The 22343-nt window shown below is 36.7% G+C and overlaps 1 protein-coding gene across 1 annotated transcript in view; it reads right to left on the reverse strand.

The window, feature by feature from the left end:
- USH2A (usherin) overlaps window positions 1-21622 on the reverse strand; it is an 843890-nt gene extending 822268 nt beyond the window's left edge. The window contains exon 1 of the mRNA XM_031015607.3: window positions 21452-21622. The gene's annotated coding sequence lies outside the window, so the exon portion shown is untranslated. The remainder of the gene's footprint in view (window positions 1-21451) is intronic.
- Window positions 21623-22343: the final 721 nt, after the last annotated feature.

Consider the following 22343-nt stretch of genomic DNA (forward strand, 5'->3'; position numbering starts at 1 on the left):
TTTGGCCCTGGTGCTTTTATTTGGTGAGGGAGTGTAATTACTGGATAACTAAAATGTCGCAGTATTATTGACATGTTTTTTCTGGCATGATTTTACGTTTGTATTTTTCTAGAAAATTATGTATATTATCAATGTTTTTAAATTGATTACCATAGAAATGGTCTCATAATTATATTGACCTCTACCTATTGTTACTTGGTTTTCTACTTTTCTCTATTAGATTTGACAGAAATTTATCTATTTTAAGCATTCATTCTTAAATGTATTTATCAATGTATAAACTGTTTTTATATTCTTAGTCATTTTTTTGTTTTATCCCTATTAAATTCTTCCTTATGCTTTTCTTGGACTTACTTGTCATTGCATATTCAATTACTGTTTTTTTCTCATTAAATAATGTTAATATTACTCAGGCAATTACAATATCAGTGCCTTTTACTGAGTGCTTACACTCTGATAGGTGATCACTGTGACAGTGCTTACACTGTGATACACTTACTATGCTAAGATATTTCAGACCTTCTCATTTTTCAGAATACTTATCACATGAGAAAACTATTGTCTGAGGAATTCAATAATAGACGGCCAATAAATGACAGAGGTCATATTTGAAACCCAATCTGCATAACTGAAAAACCAAAGTTAATCATTATGGAACTGTACTGAAACAAAAGTAAAAAAAATAACATAAAGCACATAAAAACAGAGATAAGAAAGTATAAGTCAAGAAAAAACTACTCCAAAGTGCAGTTCACAATGAACATGAGGCTAGCATGGGATTTATGAGAAGAGTCCAAAAATTTTTAAGCAAAAATAATTAGAAATACAAGTAGAAATATTTAGAAAATTATTATAGAGATTTTAACATATGTATTTCCCCAAAGTTGATGCATTGAGATCGAAATTTTAAATATAAAGAAAAAATGTAATGTGTTTATTCTAATGCATTTTAAATATAAAATTTGAAATTTACATTAGAATAGACAAATTTCAAAATAATTAGAATATATTGATATGGACATACGTTAATATTTGTATCTAGTGAGACTAAAATTCCTTTCCAGCATGATAAAACATGTATAAATATTGCATATTACACTCCAAGGAAACTTCTATAAGTTACAAAAAGAAGATGCTTTGGAGATCACATTCTCCAACCATAATGACTAAAACCACAAGTTAATAACAAGGTTTAAATAAAGCTGCGAGTTGATTTCTCAACAGAAGCCATGGAAACCAAAGGACAATTGAACAGCACCTTTAAAGTGTTGATGGATTGTAAATGACAGCCTAGAATTCTATACCCATTACAAATAACCTTCAAAATCAAGGATAAAATAAAGATATTCTCCAATAATAAAATTTGTGAAAATTTGTTGTCTGCAGACATTCATTTAAAGTAGAACTAAAAGAAGTCCTTCAGTCAGAAGGAAAACGAGCTTGGGAGGGAGATGCCAGGCAGAATGTAAAGAAACATGAAAAGCAAATATGTTTGTAAACATAAATACTTACTGTACAAAATAATAGATGTAATGTTTTTTGGCATTTAAATTGAAACTTTTTTTTTTTTTTTTTTTTTGGAGACAGAGTCTTGCTCTGTCATCCAGGCTGTAGTGTAATGGCTCAATCTCAGCTCACTGCAACCTATGCCTCCCGGATTCAAGAGATTCTCCTTTCTCAGCCTCCTGAGTAGCTGGGATTACAGGCACGCACCACCACACCCGGCTAATTTTTGTATTTTTAGTAGAGACAGGGTTTGACCATGTTGGTCATGCTGGTCTTGAACTCCTGACCTCATGATCCATCTGCCTTGGCCTCCCAAAGTGCTGGGATTACAGGTGTGAGCCACCATGCCCAGCCCCCCCCAAAATAATTTAACAACAAAAGTAAAACAAAAATTTGGAGGGATTACATGAAATTAAAGAGTTTATAGTTAAATTTTTAAGACACAATTATCAGATTATATGCTGCTTACCTTAGAAAGGCTGAAAGTGGACATGATACACCAAGCAAATGCTAACTAAAAGAATGTGTGGTAATCATAATAAAATGTTCAGGAAAATAGACTTGAAGAAGTGTTTGAGATAGAAAGGTACATTGTATAATGCTGAAAGGGTCAATCCACAAAAACAGCATAAGAAATTATACATGTTTGTAGTTACAACTTCCAAATATATACAGTGAAAAATACATAAAATTAAAGAATAAACAAACCCACAACCATATGGAAAAGATTTTACCTTATCCATCATAGTAATTAATAAACATCAATAATGATTTTCTTTAATATAGGAGAGTTAACGTACTTTACCCACTCAACATACAGAGAGCACAGTTTCTAATCATAGTAGAACTGACTGTTTTCAAGCACACATGGCCTGTTTCCTGAAATTTATCATATGCTTGGCCACGAAGCAATTCCCAAGAACTTTCAAAAGATTTAAGTCAATCAGAGTATATTTTCAGACCACAGTGAAATTAAGCCAGAAATCAATGACAAAGATACTCAGAAAATCTCAAGAGTTTAGAAATGTAGCAATACATTTTAAGATAATTCATGGTTCAAAGAAAAATGAGAAAATAAGTATTGGGAAATATTTTGAGCTTACCAATAATCAAAATAAGACATCAAATATTCCTTAAGAGGAAATGAGAAATCTAAATGCACTTATGATAAAAAGATTAAAAATCAGTGACTCAAGTATTAATCTCAAATACTTAGAAAAGAATAAATTAAAATTTATAAATGTAGAAGAAAGGAAATAAACCAATAAACAGAAATCAATGCAAAGAAAATTGTATAATAGAAAAATAGAGAAAACCAAAATTATTTCTTTGGAAAAACTAATAAAATCAATAACCAATGAGTAAAAAACTAAAAGAAGCAAAATTTACCAATATCACAGCAATATTCTACAAAATTTACAGAAAAGATGTGACATTATTAACATCTGTATGTCAATAAAAGTGAAAATTATATGAACTGAGAAAATGCTTAGAAACATTCAAAAAGCTGAATATTTCTGTGTCTGTTAAATTAAGTAGTTCTATAATTAAAAATATTCCCACAAAAACTGCTGACCCAAATGACTTTGCCAAGAAATTTTTCCAAACCTTTAAGAAGATATATCATGATTATAGAAATTCTTCTAGAGACTATATAAAGAAGAAATTTTTCAAATAGTTTTATAAGTCTAAAATCTGAAAAGGAGATATATATATAAAAAGAAACTTTACATGTTAGTCTCTCCTCCAATGTGAAAAAATCTGGAAAAATATTAGCATACGTAATAGAGTAATGTCTATAAAGTACAAAGCATCACAGTCAAGTTGATTCCTAAAATGCAAGTTTGATTTACCCTTTAGAAAGCCAGTGTAATATGCCACTTAACTAGGGAGAAAGTGTATGTGACCATCTCAGTGATTACAGAAAAATCATTATATAAAATTTAATGTTCATTCTTGATTAAAAAGAAAACAATTTCTAGTAAGCTAGGAATCAAAAAAAAATTCCCTCGTCTAATAATAATACCAACAAAATAAAGGGACTATAGTAGATATTATAGTTATTGGTCAAATATACAAACCTGTGAAAAATAAAATGAAGTGATTGAGAACAAGGTATAGATGTCCATTGTCACCATGTCCATTTATCATGAAACTGAAAATCTGGACCAGTGCAATAAGGTAAATAAAAGAAATAAATTGTAGAAACACAGGGAAAGGAATAAATACACCTGTCAATATTTACAGACAATATTAATGAACATGTAGAAAATCCAAAAAAATCTACAATTAAAATTAATAAGTAAATTTACTAAAGTGGCTGGGTAAAAGATCAAAACAAAGAAAAATCTGTTACATTTTTATCTGCCAACATGCAATTAAAGCAAATTTTAAAAGTTTTATAAGCACAGCTTACACAAATCAAAGAAATAACTTTAATGAAAGACACAGAAACTGTTAAAATTTTATTTTGATAAGTAAAATAAGTCACGAATAAATTGAAAGCTACTTTATATTCATGAATTGAAAGACTTAGTATTATAAAGATGTTAATTCTCCCTTAATTGAGCAACAAAATCTAATTTTAGCCCAAAGAAAATCCAAGCAAGGTTTGATGGTGGGGACTGACAAATTAATTATAAGATGCATATAAAACTGAAAGGATGAAGAATAGTCAAGACAACTATGAAGAAGAAAAACAAAGTTGGACAGGTAAAAAGAAATGAGAGGCTGGGCACGGTGGCACATGCCTGTAATCCCAGCACTTTGGGAGGCCAAGGCAGGCAGATCAACTGAGGCCAGGAGTTCAAGACCAGCGTGGCCAACATGGTGAAAACCTGTCTCCACTAAAAACACAAAAATTAGCCAGGAGTGGCGGTGGGTGCCTGTAATCCCAGCTACTCGGTAGGCTGAGGTAGCAGAATCACTTGATCCTGGGAGGTAGAGGTTGCAGTGAGCTGAGATCTGCCACTGCACTCCAGCCTAGGCAACAAGAGTAAAAACTCCATCTTAAAAAAAAAAAAAAAAAAAAAGAAGAAGAATAAGAAGGAGGAGGAGGAGAAGAAGAAATGGGGGTAAGCAAAGAACAAAGAACACTAATGGACACCAAGATGTAATAAAGCTAGATTAAGATAGTGTGACACTGATGAAAAGAATAGAAAAATGCACCAAAGAAAGCAGAATAGACTGTCCAGAAACATATTCAGACATATATAGACACAATGTGAAAGTGATGCACTTCAGAGTAGTGGAAAGATTTATTATTGTTTTGGTTTTGCTTTAAAAACAAGTGATTCTGTGTTGACTTGCTATAATAAGAAAGAAAAAAATAATAATTGTACTATACACTAAAATTAATTCTAGATGAATTATATTTATAAATGTGAATAGTAGGATAGCAAAGCATCTAGAGGACACTGTAGGATAATATACTCATGACTTTAGGCTAGGGGGAATATTTAAAGCAGGACATGGAATGATTATCCACAAGGAAAAGATTAATCCATTTCTGTATATTAAAATTGGAAATTTCTGCTTATCCAAGACATCACTAAAAAAGTAAAAAGGCAAGCCACAGAATGGATAAAATACCTGCAATACATACATGTGACAATTATTATCAGAGTATATAAAGAACTCCTACAAGTCAATGAGAAAATAGAAACAACATAGAAAAATGGGTAAAATACTTGAAGGTTTTCACAAAAAAAAATCAACAATAATACAAATAGGTACTTAGCTTCTCCTGTGATCAGAGAATTTAAAAACAATTCACCTCGACCAAAATAAAGTTAAAAAGATAAGAAATGCCAAGAGTAGCAAAGATGCAGTGCAACTAGAGATCTCATGTACTGCAATTCCATTCCTAGGTTTCAACTCAACAGAAATTTGTCCCATATGTTTACCACAAGACATATACTTACATGAATTAGAATGTTTATAACAGTGCTATTTATAATAGCCAAAAACCAGAAATTATCCAAATGTTCATCAACAATGGAATGAATAATAAAGTGTTGAATATTGTCACAATAAAACTCTTTGCAGCATTGAGATTGAATAGTCCACAACTATATGCAATGACATGTTCGAATCTCACAAATATGATGCTGAGTGTCAGAAGCTGAACGTGAAAGTTTACATAATGTAGATCACATTTACATAAAATTCAGAAACTGGGAAGACTAATCTATCATAATAGAAGTCAAAATAGTGCTTTCCCTTGGAAAAGGTAACGTCTGAATGGAGGTAGTGTTAAAGCGGTAGATGGTAGTGGTGAAGTATGAAGCCAAAGGAGGGAGGATGCATTTGCAGGTCCATAAATGTTTCTTGATTTTGACTGTGATTCCAAAGTACGTTCAGCTTGTGAACACAAACATTCAAGTTCTATAATATATATTTATGATTGGTACACTTTGTATATATGTTATAATTCAATAGAACATTTAGAAAGAAGCCAATCAGACATTGTCTGCGTTTTAATGGGTGAGTTGAATCCATGAACATTTGTTTTTTTTCTGCTTTCTTGGAATTTATTTATTCTACCTAATATTTTTCTCCTTTCTTCCCTTTATACAGTTTGAACAAGTTTTCTGATTCATTTTATTTTCCTCATTGATGAAAAGGGACATATTTTATTCACTTTCTTATAATAATCATTCCATTTTTTTGCCCACATATTATTTTCCAGAAAAATGTATAGAGTTCATCAGAATCTGTGTCTTTTACATAAAGAAATCAATAATTTTGGCATATTTTTACTTCTACTTCTGTCCTCTCCTCTCCCTATCATGTAAATGCCATCTGGAATGTTTGTTTCAAGTCGTATTTTAAATAAATAGCCAAAATTTACCTGGCCATACCCATGAGTTTTACTAACATAACTAAATGTTTATTTTATTTTATTTTATTTTTGAGACAGTCTTGCTCTGTCGCCCAGGCTGGAGTGCAGTGGCCCGATCTTGACTCACTGCAAGCTCCACCTCCTGGGTTCAGACCATTCTCCTGCCTCAGCCTCCCAAGTAGCTGGGACTACAGGCGCCTGCCACCACCCCCGGCTAAATTTTTGTATTTGTTTCACCGTTTTAGCCAGGATGGTCTCGATCTCCTGACCTCGTGATCCGCCCGCCTCGGCCTCCCAAAGTGCTGGGATTACAGGCATGAGCCACCGCGCCCGGCCCTAAATGTTTATTCTTGCATTCGATTTATACTTCCTACATTCATTTTCTTCTTTCTGAAGCAATATTTTCCTTTCCAGAGAATGTCTGTGAATGACCAGATTTATTGAGTTCTTACTTGTTGATTCTGTATTTATCTCATTCTTGCATTTAAATGATTCTTTGACTTGGCGTAGATTCTAGATTTAAAGTTCCTTGTCCCCAGATCTTAGATCTTGTTCCTCTGCCTTCTTATATCCAGTTTAAGAAAAATGATGTCAATCTGATTATCATGACTTTGTAGCTAAGCGCGTTTCACTCCACGCTCATCTGTGGGGTTTTACAGTTTTCTTTCTGAAATTTCCGTATGTTGAGTATAGGTGTGGGGTCATTTATTAAATGTTTGCTGCTAGTCAGAAGTATCCCTTTCAATGTGAAAGTTCTACTTTAGAAATTATCCTGTTTCTGGTTTACATAGTTTCTCTTTTTCATAATTCTATATTTTTCGTCTAGATATTTTATTAGCCAAATTATAAAAACCAAGATATTCATCCTACATATTTCCTACTTATTTCCATTCATCTATCGTGCCACATCTTGGGTAATCTTTGTTCATCTTCCAGGTTATAACTGGTCTCTTTGGCTATGTCCCTTCAGCCAATTCAATCAGGTTTTAAGCTTTTTATTGCAACAATAAAAGTTTAATTTCTCTGGCTTTAATCTGTTTTTGTAGTTCATTTGTTACGACATTAGTTATATTTATTTTACAGTTATTTTTTATAATACAAACTGTTAGAAACTTTTTAATTTTTTGCATCTGTCCTCTCTCAAATGGCAAGCTTTCCTCAAATGCTTGATGAGTTCTGAACGTACAATTCGGTTTAGTAGAAATTGTCCATTAGCCTGCAGTTTCTATTTGGGCAGCCTACTTAAGAAGATATAGGGAATTTAAGGCTACACTGTATTCCTGCAGTAAAAAAAAAAAGGCCACCGAAGCGACAAAAAAAAAAAAAAAATCTTTGGGAGGCTGAGGCGGGCGGATCACGAGGTCAAGAGATTGAGACCATCCTGACCAACACTGTGAAACCCCATCTCTACTAAAAATACAAAAATTAGCTGGGCTTGGGAGGCTGAGGAAGGAGAATCACTTGAACTGGGGAGGTGGAGATTGCAGTGAGCCGAGATCACACAACTTCACTCCAGCCTGGGCAACAATGTAAGACTCTTGTCTCAAAAAAAAAAAACAAAAAAAAAAAAACAAGATGTCTTGGTTACTGGTTTTATGGCTGCTCGTGTTCCCTGTTCTCACATCTAAGGAGCCTCTGGGTACACTACCTTTCAGTTGGCTCCATTCAAGCTCCCTTCCCTCACCTCTGTATCTGTTGCTTCTCTCTAGCCTAAGGAAAAGGGGCAGGAGGATGCAACAGTCGACCAACAAGTGCAGCTGGAAGTCATCAGCCTATAAATGCCACTCTGTCCCATCCTGCTCCCAGGTGCTACTTCCACCTTTGTTGGTGTTAAGGTGCCATTTAGCGTTGAACTACAATTTAGTTCTTCAATCTGGATCCATCTGCTTACCATTTTACTAACTTTAAAAAATACTTATTTTTTAATAAGTGAGTGTCTTATTAATAAGTGAGACAGTGTCTCACTATGTTGCCCAGGTTGGACTTGAACCCTTCTCCTCAACCTCCTGAGTAGCTGGGACTACAGGCACATGCCATTGTGTTGTAACATGTTTTACATGCTATAGCACCTCCGACCTTACGTCTAAAACATGATTCAATCATTTTGAATCACACGTCTCAAAACTTTCCCTAACACATTTACAATTGTCAAAGTTATTAATACAACCAAAGGTTTTTTGCCTTCAGTTTTAAGAAGTGTTGAAATAGTTATACCTTTACTTCTCTCTACTATTACCTCTTCCTGATCTAACGTCCTATTTTTTTAAATGTTTAGAATCCTTATTTCTGCTATTTGCTATATGAATCGTCTTTCAGACTAATTTTACACCAATTTAGGACAACTTGACTTCGATCTCTATTTAATAGATTTTGATGCTCTTGTTCTGGTCTTTCACATCGCAGCTATTCCTAGTTTCCCTATTCTTAATTTCTTGACATTGCTGCTTCTTTCACATAGCAGGTGAATAGAATTGTGTCTTAAAAGAAGCTTTCTAGTTTAATTATATCCCACTTGTCAACCATTGTGGAAGACAGTGTGGTGACTCCTCAAGGATCTAGAACTAGAAATACCATTTGACCCAGCAATCCCATTACTGGGTATATACCCAAAGGATTATAAATCATTCTACTATAAAGACACATGTACACATATGTTTACTGCAGCACTATTTACAACAGTAAAGACTTGGAACCCACCCAAATGCCCATCAATGATAGACTGGATAAAGAAAATGTGGCATATATGTACCATGGGATACTATGAGGCCATAAAAAAGGATGAGTTCATGTCCTTTGCAGGGACATAGATGAAGCTGGAAGCCATCATTCCCAGCAAACTAACACAGGAACAGAAAACCAAACACCACATGTTCTCCCTCATAAGTGGGGGTTGAACAATGAGAACACATGGACACAGGGAGAGGAACATCACACACTGGGGCCTGTCTGGAGGTAGGGGGCAAGGGGAGGAAGAGCATTAGGACAAATACCTAATGCATGCGGGGCATAAAATCTAGATGATGGGTTGATAGGTGTAGCAAACCACCATGGCACATGTACACCTATGTAACAAACCTGCATGTTCTGCACATGTATCCCAGAACTTAAAGTAAAATAAAATAAAATAAAGTTTAAAAAAAACCCTTCACGTAGAATAAAATGTAAATAGCATCCCATGTGTTAGTACAATATTATAGTCCTGGCAGGTTTATTTTGAAAGAAAAGCAGAGGGGTAACTTTTTCTCTTCTGATATTTGTTAAGGTGAAAGAGTGATCTGCAGTTTGATGACATTAGTTAGGCTAACAGAATGTTTTGAACATTTAAAAGAAAATTGTTATCATTTGTCTGTAAGCCCTTTAGGTTTGGTTTTTAAAACCATTTCTGTCTATTGTATTCTATTAGACTTTTAAAAACAAGAAACATCTACTCTAAGGTAAATAATGATGAATAATTTTTAAAGTGGGAAATAAGCATTCCTCTGAGATGAGTCAATATCATACAGTGCCCCAGCCTTATTATACAATCTCTCTAAAGGTTTATTTACCATTTGATCAAGTGTAAAAGCCCTATGTTCTATGTAGAAGCTGAGCCAAATAGGTTGCCATTTACTCAGTCTAATCCCAGGGTTTCTCTCTCATTTCCTCTTTGGAGTCTCAGCTCCTCAATTGAGCTGACAAACCTACAAAATGCCCCATCTCCTGTGTCTGGAATTTTCATCACTGTTTTTTTCTGGCCTGGCTTAGATAAGAGATTTGAAAGTGCATTAACTACAGAGGGACAATTTACAAGAGACATAGATACAGATAGTGGAGTGACCCTTCTGAATTATTTTTTCCACAAAATTTATTTTCCCTCACATCCTGTTTTTCCTGGATAGCTAATCTGTTTGATTATTGCCTCAAGGGTGAGATAAGATAGGGCAGAAAAGGGGTGAGGGGGCAAAAGAGTTCTGTTTATGACTGGTTTAAGGGCTGGGCACAGTGGCTCACACCTGTAATCCCAGCACTTTGGGAGGCCGAGGCAGGTGGATCACCTGAGGTCAGGAGTTCGAGACCAGCCTGGCCAACATGGTGAAATCCAGTCTCTACTAAAAATACAAAAAAGTTATCCAGGCATGGTGGCACATGCCTGTAATCCCAGCTACTTAGGAGGCTGAGGCAGGAGAATCGCTTGAACCCAGGAGGTGGAGGTTGAGGTGAGCCAAGATTACTCCAATGCACTCAAGCCTGGGAGACAGAGCAAGACTTCATCTCAAAAAATAAAAATAAATCAAAAACCCTAAAGCCCTTCAGAAAATAAAGAGCTCCCTAGACAGTCATAAAATGTTTGTAGGCAGGGGTCTTGAGAATTGTAAAGGGTAGGGCTCCCAGTCAATCCTTCCCAAATCTTCTAACCTATGGTATTTTGGATGGAGGCTGTGGGGGTGGTGGGAAGGGATGGAGAAAAAAAAAAAAACAAGAATCTTGGAGATCAGAAGATGAGAGAGGGGAATGGGTCCTTTGTTCTCAGGTCCTAAGATCATTTTATAGACTGACAGTAGAATCTTATGCCCTGTTCCTTCAGAAGGCATCATGAAAAAGTGACAAGCTCCATAAGAAAGAAAGGCTACAGAGTGAGTTTAGGTTGAACAAGATCAAAACCCTTACAGATACTACTCCTGCCCTTCAATGGTCCAGAAGCAACAGGCTGATTCACACACCCCAAAGTAATTGCACTGAAACAGAAGCAAAAAGGAATCTCTCCATACAGCATGCTTGAATCAAGAGCCAAAGAAAAACCTGGAGGCTGGTCATCTATTAGACTAGAGGATTCCTTAGTCACTGCCTTCTTATGCTAGGTAAGCTCCACAAAACTTAGTTGCAATTTGGAAAGAAACTTCCATGAGCTGAAATTAAACTTAGAAAAAAAAAGTGTAGTTTTGCATACCTTAATTACAGATTTTCATAGTACACAGCACTTCATCAAGTAAGTATCTACTTGATGGCCTCTCAGGCACAAGAATATGGGGAGGTGGGAGGAGACTGGAGAATTAGTATTTCATGTGCATTTGTTAGCACCAGCATCAGTGCTAAGTGCTTTACGTGTATTAAGTTCCTTATCCTAGAAATAAAATAATTAAAACCCAGTAGGAAGTAACTACTGTAATATCTGGTTTTATAAATGAAAAAGTTGAGACTCACAGAAATAACATGGCCAACACTCCCCAGGTGGTGATAGGATTCCAACGCAGGACCATCTCTCCTTCTGACTTGCTCAAATCTGGGCCACACCCCACACTTTGTCAAATTTTTATCCTTCATATCTAGCACCCACCAGATTACTACTTAAGTTCATGAAGAACCCGGGCATCTGATCTCGGTGTCTCTCTCTCCTATCCCATTTTACCATTATTCTGCTACAATCAGCAATTCACTGTCCTAACTAAACCAAGGCCATTATAGTTACCAACATCTTTACCCCTTCTGAAATCTTAAACTAAGGATCCCACTTACTTTTCATAACCTTCACTCTTTCCACCTTTTTCTCACTCTCCTACTTTTATTAAACCTACATCAGGAGCTCCTAAAAACTATTAATCTTTGCATCATCCTTCTTTATTATCCCAGACTAGCCTCTCCTGCCCACACCACAAACTCATTATATCAATCACTTTAACAGTGCTCTAACAGTGCTGTCAGTTCTTCTCCTTCTCTTCTTCCACCCCACCCCTGCCAGTCCTAACCCAGAGGCAGCCTCCTATTTCCTGAATATGAACTGCCAAGTGTTGCTAGAGAAAATCACCTGGCTCTGTGAATTGCTGCCACTATAAATCTATGACTTCACATCCCAATGGGACTCTCGAACACTGTCCAGCAGTGTTTATATTGGTCCTTATTCAGCTTCCTCTCACATTCTCCATGCGAACAATTCGTTGCCTCTTCAAGCTCTCCAATGATCCCCAGTCCCTTCTCTCACAGAGGATTGAACCTCATACAGCACTGGAAAAGTGGGGCCACAAATAGCAAATATTGTCCCATTCCAGCAAACTACCCCTTCTTTTATCCTTACCTCCTATTCTCAGGGGGAGAACAGTCTTTTTCCTCTGGTCAGCAAATCCTCAAATAATGTCATTTCATTCAACATCATTTCAGTATAACACTGATGACGGAGAAAAAAAAAAGCAATTCTGGCCAGGGCCACTGCCTGTGTGGAATTTGCACGTTCTCCCAATGTCTGCATGAGTTTTCTCTTGGTACTCCATTTTCCTCCCACAAACCAAAGCTGTGCCTGTTAGGTTCATTGGCATGTCTACCTGGTCCCTATCTGAGTGAGTGTGGGTGTGTGTGAGTGCACCCTATGATGGAATAGCGTATTGGTCAAGGCTGATTCCCACCTTGCCCCTGAGCTGTTGGGAGAGGCTTTGGGCAGCCAGCAGTCACCCATGACTCAGAACTGGAATAAGCATGTCAGAAAATGAAAATAATGAATACAAATTATTATAAAATAAAAATGTGTAAAGTAAATGATAATCATACAAATGCACAAAAACAAAAATGGTAGGAAAGCACTCAGCGAGCAGCCCTACTTGTTAATGTTTTTGAACTACGTGGTGGGAGAGGGGCTCCTTACAAACATTTATTCCTTCATTGAACTCACCACTATGACCACATTCATTCATTAACTCACCAAAACTTGAGTAAATAATTATCTTACTTGTTTTTATTAATCTTTTTAAAATGGATGTATAGATCATATTTACTTCAATGTTTAATATTAGAAGTGTGTGGGGTCTTCCTCTAGGTTTGGTGGTGTTTTTATGAGCAGAAATATGATGTAAGAACTTAACTCTTGTCTATATCAGTTAGCTGGTGGTAAAATTGGTTTTGTTATGCATCATTTTACTTAAATCACAGTTTCCAAGAACCTTTCAACAATGTTGAGTGAAGACTTACTGCACATCGAAAACTGAATTTCTTCTCCTTTTCTAGAGTTTGCTCCATGAAATAAACTATTTAAAATTATATCCTCAACATGTTCTCCTCTGGTGCTTTCTTTTTTGCCTAAAAAAGTTCTACATATTTTCATTCTAAAAACATATACAATTGACCCCTGAACAAAGTAGGGGTCGGGGTACTCACCGGTGCAGTTAAAAATCCTCATGTAAGTTTTGCCTCCTCCGAAGTTTAACTACTAGTGGTCTAATGTTGAAAAGAAGGCTTACCAATAAGAGAAGCAGTCATAAAGATGAGGAAATATATTTACTCCTCATCATAAAGGTCTTCATCTTTCTTGCCTTCACACTGAGTAGACTGAGGAAGGGGCGGGATTGGTCTTGCTGTCTCAGAGGTGGCAGAAATCAAAGAAAATCCATGTATAAGAGGACTTGCTGGTTCATACCCGTATTGTTCAAGGGTCAACCGTGCATATGTGTGCACACACACAGAGAATATATTGTCCTTGCTGTAAGCTGTGTTCCATCTCTTTTCAAGCTTTGTGAAAGCATAGTCTGTGTTTGTTTTCTCCATGCTCTTAAATCTTTCTCTCTCGTTTCTGTATCTATTCCACTCCGTTGAAAATACCGTCCGTAAAATCATCATTGAACTCCTGTTGGTCAAATCCACTAACCTATTTTCAGTTCTATGTCTCTTGCAGCTATCAGCACTGTCAAATTTAGTAATGTTACCTCTTCCTACTTTTAAAACTATTTTCCTCACCTGACATCCGGATCTCTTCTGATCACCAGGTCATTTCTCGCATCTTCTTAAACATTACCTTTTTTTTCCTTCTAGTTTCTGGCTGCAAATTAGAATTACCTGGGGTACTTTTTAAACAGCCTGAAGCTGTGGCCCCCATTTCACACCAATTAAATCTGATTATCTTGGAGGTGGAGCCCTGCCATCAGTTTTTTGTTTTGTTTTTTTAAGTTCTCAAGGTGATTCTTTTAAAGTTCTCAAGGTGATTTTCATGAACAACTAAGGATTGGAGGCCCACAGGTTTTCCAGAAGCCAGTGATTCTTATATACACAAGCATGACTTAGAAGAGTCCTTAAATGCAAATTCTTAAGGACTGCCTGCCAGCAATTCTAATTCAGTAGGACTTGAATGGTGTGATGGTTAATATTGAGTGTCAGCTTGATTGGATTGAAGGATGCAAAATATTGTTCCTGGGTGTGTCTGTGAGGGTGTTGCTGAAGGAGATTAACATTTGAGTCAGTGGACTGAGAGAGGCAGACCCACGTTTAATCTGGAATGGACACCATTTAATCAGCTGCTAGAACAGCTAGGATAAAAGCAGGCAGAAGCACATGGAAGGACTAGGCTGGCTGTGTCTTTGGGCCTCCATCTTTTTCCTGTGCTGGATGCTTTCTGCCCTCAAACATTGGACTCCAAGTTCTTCAGCTTATGGACTACTGGACTTACACCAGTGTTTTGTCAGGAGCTCTCAGGCTTTTGGCTATAGACTGAAGGCCGCACTCTTGGCTTCCCTACTTTTGAGGTTTTAGGACTTGGACTGGCTTCCCTGCTCCTCAGCTTGCAGATGGCCTATTGTGGGACTTCACCTTGTGATCGTGCAAGTCAGTACTCCTTAATAAACTACCTTTCACATACATACATCTATCCTATTAGTTCTATCCCTCTAGAGAACCCTGACTAATACAAATAGGGTTCATGAATTTATGTTTTTAACAAGAGCTCCAGATGATGCTCATAAAGTATTCTAGGGGCCCTCCTTGAGAAACATTAGGAATTTATATCTATTCCCTTCCTTTGAAGATGCCTTCTAACCTGCCTTCTAAGCTTCTCTACCTGGATGTCACAGTCACACTAATCTTAACATCTCTGAAATAAAATGTATTCCCCACTCCTCGCCATACCTTCCCCAAATGCCATTGCTTATATTATGATTCTGCTCACTGCTAACGGCATCAATATCTATCTACTCGGTCTCAAGGCAGAAATCTTTGAGCCAATGTATTTTCTTTCTTCCAATTCTTCACAGTGTATTGACCAGCATAACTCAGATTGTACATAAGAAACAGCCCCAAATCTCTCCTTCCTCCCTACATTGTTCACACATTTGCTTAAATAATTGCTACTATCTCATACACATTTTCTCTGCCTCAGTTATCTCCACATTCCTGCCAGGATGAACTTTCCATTAATAAAATGCTTGCCAGATAATAATGACTAACATTCAGTTCAGTGTCTCGTACATGCTAGACACGGCTAAGAATTATGCCTGTTTAACTCATTTACTCCTCACATCAGCATTTTGCCATAGGTGCCATTGTTATCTCCATTGTATAGATGAAAGACAGATGATAAGAAACCTGCTCAAGTTTCCATAGTTAATAAGCAGCAGAGCCAGGATTCAGGCCCAGGCACATGTGCTCTTAATCACTCCCCTATACTGATATCTGATTACATTGTTTTCCATCTTTAAGTTCTTGGCTTGTTCGACATTTTGCCTACAGAATAAAACAGACACCTTAGCATGACATACAAAGCCGTTCAGATTATGTCTACCTCCCAAACTCTTCAACCATATCTCCTGCCCTGTCCCCTCTATGCTCTGCTCACAGACACATAATCTTCCTCCCCACCAAGACCTCTCATGGCTTCACCCTTTGCTATGTCTGCTCTGCCCACCTTGCATCTCTGTTCCTTCCTCCCACCCTAAATCTGACCAAGTGATGCCTAATAATCCTTTTAAAAATAATTTCAAATATTGCTAATTTTGTAAAAATATCGCAGATGCTTTCTGTAAATAGCTGCCAGTTTACTTCATATCAGCTCTCCTTGAACTTCTTAACAGAATCTTATTACTGCATCTTATTCATTGTAGTAGCCCCATTTTCCTGGAATAGTGACTGTATTCATTTCCTAGGGGTGTTGGGACAAATTACCATTAACTTGGAGCAACAGAAGTTTATGTCTCACAGTTCTGGAAGCAAGAAGTCTGCAGTCAAGGTGTCAGTGGGGCCATACTTCCTCCAAGGATTCTGGGGGAAATCCTTCTCCGCTTTTTCCAGTGTCCAGCGGTTCCTGGTGCTTTTTTCCTTTGTCCGTCTAACTTCAATCTCTGCCTTTGTCTTCACATAGCCACCTTCTGTGTGTTTCCCTGTGTCCTCTTCTCTTCTAATAAGGACACCAGTCTTTGGATTTAGGGCCCACCATCCATCCAGGATGATGTCATCTTGAACTTCCCAAATGAATTATACCTGCAAAGAACCTATTTTCAACTAAGGTCACATTTTGAGGTTGCAGATGGACATGAATTCTGGGGGACACACTAATCAACCCACTAAAGTGTCTAATAAGAAATAGTCAACAAATGATTATTGATTATTTGATAGGTAGAATGAATGAATAAATAACAGAATGAACAAAAGGATTTATATCCATAATGTATAAAAGTGGTTTCACTCAATAATAAGACAAAGAATCCAAGTTTTTAAATGGACAAAAGAGCTCAACGAACATTTCAACAGAGGAAATATGCAGAAGGCAAATACAAACATGAAAAGATGTTACAACATTAACCATTAAGAAAATACAAAATAGGGGCCTGGCGCGGTGGCTCACGCCTGTAATCCCAGCACTTTGGGAGGCCGAGGCGGGCAGATCACAAGGTCAGGAGATTGAAACCATCCTGGCTAACACGGTAAAACCCTGTCTCTACTGAAAATACAAATAATTAGCCGGGCGTGGTGGCGGGCGCCTGTAGTCTCAGCTACTCAGGAGGCTGAGGCTGGAGAATGGCGTGAACCCGGGAAGCAGAGCTTGCAGTGGGCCGAGATCGCGCCACTGCACTCCAGCCTGGGCAACAGAGCGAGACTTCATCTCAAAAAAAAAAAGAAAGAAGAAAATACAAAATAAAACCACAACAAGATAACGCTATACACATATAAGAGTGGCTAAATGTGAAAAGATAGATAATAGGAAGTGCTGATGATATGGAGTAACTAAAATGCACACAAAATAGTACAGCCATTTTTGAAAAACAATTTGGCAGCTTCTAATAAAGTTAAGCACACACCACACAACTTAATCCCACTACTAGGTATTCACTCAAAAAACATAAAGACATGTCACACTAAGACCTATACTCAAATGTTAATAGCAGCTTTAGTCATAGTAACCTAGAACTGGAAATGTCCATCAAATGGTGAATGGATAAATATATTGTGGCACCTCCACAGAATCGAAAATGACTCAGCATTGGAAAGGTGGAAACTACTAATACATGCAACATGGACGAATCCAAAAAACATACACTAAGTGAAAAAAATCCAGAAACAAAGAACCAAAACTGTATTATTTTATTATGGAAAAGAATATGGAAAAGGCAAAACCATAAACACGGAAATAAATTTGATTACCAGGGGCTGTGTGAGAGAGGAGGGGACTGACTGTACAAAATATTCCTACAATGCAAAGGGGCATGAGGGAGACTTTTGGGGTTGTAGAAATATTTTCATCTACATCCTCATTGAGATATGATTACATGATTATGTACGTTTGGCAAAATTCATTGAACTGTCCATTCGAAATTCATTGAACTGTCCGGTAAATTTTACTATATGTTAATTATAACTCAAAAACCTGGCTCAAAACAATAAATAAATATAAGTATATAAATGAAAAGACAACTTAGTGGCTAAATGCTGGATTCAAATTCTACCTCTTGCAGTTAATAGCTACATAACCCTGAGCGAAGTTGCCAAGGCTTTGTTTCTTCATGTATAAAACTGGAATAATAGTAATAGCAATATGTACTGCATAGAATTGCTGGGAAAACTAAAGGAGATAATGCACGTAAAAGTGTTTAGTGCAGTGGCTGGCACATAGTAGGTGCTTATTAAATTAGCTATTATTACTAAGCATATGCATCATAAATGAACTATAAAGTCTTGGAGGAGGAATGGGAATAAAAAAGATTTGAAAGAAAAATCAGAGTTTTGGCTCTGGACTACACTGATTATCAGGGTTCTAGCAAAGTAGGTGTTACACTTGCCTTCACTCTTTCTCATTCTGTAATAAAGCAAATCTCTTCTCAGCAACTCACTAACTGTCTGAAATTGATCTTCTACCAACTCTGTGACATAAACATTGCTTCCTCTGAGGCTGTTTCTTGACCTTGTAGCCATCTTGACTGGCCATCTCATCTCTTCCAGCTGAAGCCCCTGCTGTTATTCAATTAAGCCTGGATACCAGACCAGAGGCTCCTGGACAGAGAGTCCCCAGCTCAGATCTCCTGTGGGCACAGCACACAGCTCACACAGGCAGAGCAGAGCGACTAACAGTTGGATTAGAGCTTTCTGGTTCACCCTACACCGCAGGCAAAAAAACAATGTTCCTTTGGATTTGCACTGTGTCTGGATAGAATGAGTCACTTAGTCCCATGAGGTACGTAACGTCACATTTTAAATGGAACTCATTAAATACATTCATAAATGCAATTAAGATATTTCAGTAACATCACAAAGCATTTATACAACTCATAAAAAAATACCATTTTACTCATTACCAATGTTCAAACACAGCTCTGAAATAACACATTTGTGCTTGGCCTATTGATTAAAGAAATATGACAGGTCACCACCAAATTTTGGCCTGTGTCTATCTTCTGAACATTGTAGATTATGTTTTAATATGAGATTTGTGAGCCAATCTCAATAATTAGCATTCTGTCTTCTGGAATCATTGACAAATTTAGGGAGCAGAACAGGATGATATGTATAGTGGTGTGCTCACATGTCTAAAATAAAACAACCAGGAAGGAATCTGAGTGATTGTAAAAACTGTTTTCTAAAAACATACAAATTATTTCTTTTATAAGTATGTACATATATGCCAATGTTTGTATAAATTCACTGTCTCTTCTCACATATACGAGCAGGAGGATTTCCTTCTCTATGTGTCCACAGCACTTCCGAAATTCCTTTAGGATATCACCTTACAGTGAGTCCATGCAAGGCTTCTCCCACGCACTCTGTGAGACAATGAACTTTAGAGGAGAGGACTGTATAGGTTAGTTAGAGGTCAGGCTTTGAAGTCCAACAGCCCTGAGTTCTGATCTTAGTTCTACCATTTACTGGATGTGGATCCTTGAGCAAATTACTGAACTTTTCTTCCATCAGAGTTATTGGGAGAAGCAACAAAAAAATATAAGTGCCCAATGTAAACGGTGACTACAGATGATATCATTGAAATAGTGGGCATTTAATGTTGTAAATGACTGTTTACTCTGTTTTCCTCTTTGCCTTGGTCTCTGGGAAGCTTACAGACCAATTTTTCTGACTGTCTTGGTAACTGCAACTGCATGGGCCCAGATGATATACATTTCTGAGTGCAACTTTACCCCCGGTTTTTATTTATTATTTTACTGCCCAGATATTCAACTGTCTTGGTTATTTACTTTTACTCTTGTAAAGGGGTGTGTGTGTGTGTGCATGTGTTTCACTTCAAATATTCTGTGGAGTAAACTGTGTACAAGTATGTAAGTTAATTAATAATTTAAAAATTCTAGCTGGTATATCAATAATTATACGTATCTAATTATGTCACATGACTCAAGAAACATCTTATTCACTGTTGTATTCATAGTTCCTATCACAGTTTCTAAAACATAGAAGGCAATCAGTGGTTGTTCAATGGAAGAATATATTTTTCACTGTATTATGTACTCTTTTGCCTTTATCAGTCAGGAACTTCAATTTTTAGAAAAAGAGGAGAAAAATGGGAGGAGCTTTATCTAAAACTATGAATGTCTGTAGTGTTCACATTAAGGCTAAGTTGGGGTTAAGTCAGCCAAACTTTCTCAGGGTTCTATAATAAAGGAAACCTTTATTATAACACAACACTCTACCATACAAAGCTCTCTCCCTGTGTATTTTGGTATATTAACTCTAAGTTTATAGATAGGTAAAAAATACTTTGCCTTGAAAGATAACAGTAAAACTATCTTTTTAATTAACCTCAGAAAGTAAATAATGAATGAAAATAGATGATAGTTATACCAAAGGAAACCGGACATTTAGTTCTCATTTCATAAATGAACTCAAAATTCAACTAACACTTTTAATACAATCTAAATCGCTGTCATTTGTCTCGGGAAGGGATAATGAATTAATAGTGTAAGCAGCAACCAGATTTATATATACATTAATGTCCTAATTTATAAAAACCAATTTGTATGGTAAGGGAAATAAAAGTGCAATACATTTCTTAATTTGTTTCCATGATCTCATTTTCCTTATGAGTATTTGTTATTATTTGCTAAATTAATTGATTTCCCTTTTGCCACACTATCCCTGATTTTCTAGAATGGGCAGCAATTGCTTTCTAGGGCCTGAAAGACATAGTGAGCCAGTGCTGACTGAAACACTGACTAATGACTTAGTGCCAGTAAGTGCTTGGATTTCCCCTCAAAGATCTGTCAAATGAGCTAGAGAACTGCAAAAAAGCAGCCCCTGCTATTCTCAGCATAGACTGACAATTTGTGCTAAATGGTTTCCAATTTGGGGATCTGGACAAATGCCCACTTGAGACTGTTTGACTCACCTGGCTACTCTGAGTAGCTGTTAAATCCCAAAAGGGAAATAGTTTTCAAAAAAGAAAGGAAACTTGAAATTTTCTAATCTCTAAGGATTGATGTGGTTTGCTCCCTGCCCAACCCCTGAATTCTACTCCTCCTTCCTCCTTTTCTTTGGAAAATAATCTGTGTCCTAACTTAAGTATGTTTACTTTTTTTTCCCCAGGTTTGGGCCTGATTTTAACAGAATACCTGTGTCATTACTATTACCTTGAAAGTGAGGATGTGGGGCAAAGTTTTCACCTGGTATTACAGATAAAGTACAGATAAAGAAAATGAAGCAGCCTTCTGAAAATTATCACAAAGCACCATTGTATCCTAAATATTCATTAAGCCGAGTTGTATGGCACAATCCCATTAAATGAGCAACCAAAGAAAAGTGCTAGAGCATTATAATAAATGAAAATTGGAAACTGACCGAAAAAAGAGTTTACATTCAGTAACTCCAGTAGATGACATTTCTCAGAATGTCCTAATGAACAAACAAGAAATAGCCAGTCCTACTTCTTCCTGGTCCTCTTACCTGGTTGTTGTTTTGTAATCTCCCTTTCAGTGCATTTTTTAGCTCCCTTTTAGATCCTTCTGTTTGATGATCCTCAAAATTCCACCCTCACATTTTTTCTCTGATATCATCTATAGTGTAAGGGTGCCTGGGGCTCTATCCTGAATTCTCATTTTTCTTGTGACATCTAGACCTGCGTGTCTAACAACCTATAGAATGCTCTGTGTGTTGTGCTTCCGTATTGTTCACACATTCTAGGCTCTCTATTTTAACATGACCTGCTCTTTTTTTCTCTCTCTGACTTGTGAATTCCTAATCATATATAAATACCAAAGTCAGATGTCTCTTCTTCTAAGAAAGATTTCTTGGCTCTCAGAGAGGGTAGACTACTCTGTTATAGCTACCCATAGGGTTTTATTCCTACAATAGACTTCCTTCAATTAATAAACTTTCATTCAACTTCTACGACATAGCCAACAGCTAAGTGCTAGATGATGAATTGTAGTTTTCTACTTATTTATTCCTTTTTTATAATTCCTGGCACTTTACACAATGGCCACCAAGCATTAAACATATGTCAGGTAACATTTTTTTTCTAGGTCCACTTTGTAAATATAAAAAAGTAGTGTGGTCAAAGGAATTGCCTTGTTCTGACAGCAGAGGCAAGACAAATTAATCTAAAATAAACCCTACTCTTATCTTTTCTGGATAAGGGAGGAAGAAACTTTGCCTTTTGACCATTTCAACTATTGTTATTATTATTACCCAGTTAGAAAGTGAATAAATGACCTAAATGGGAAACCTGACGTAGGTGGACATATTGGCTTCAGAACTAGAAGGCAGGGCATTTTTCTCATATGTGCAGCCTTGATGTGTTCTAGGAAAATAGCGAGCTTTCACATAATTTACTCCA

The sequence above is a fragment of the Gorilla gorilla genome, chromosome 1 (genome assembly GCF_029281585.2).
Source record: "Gorilla gorilla gorilla isolate KB3781 chromosome 1, NHGRI_mGorGor1-v2.1_pri, whole genome shotgun sequence".
In the NCBI taxonomy this organism is placed as follows: Eukaryota; Metazoa; Chordata; class Mammalia; order Primates; family Hominidae; genus Gorilla; species Gorilla gorilla.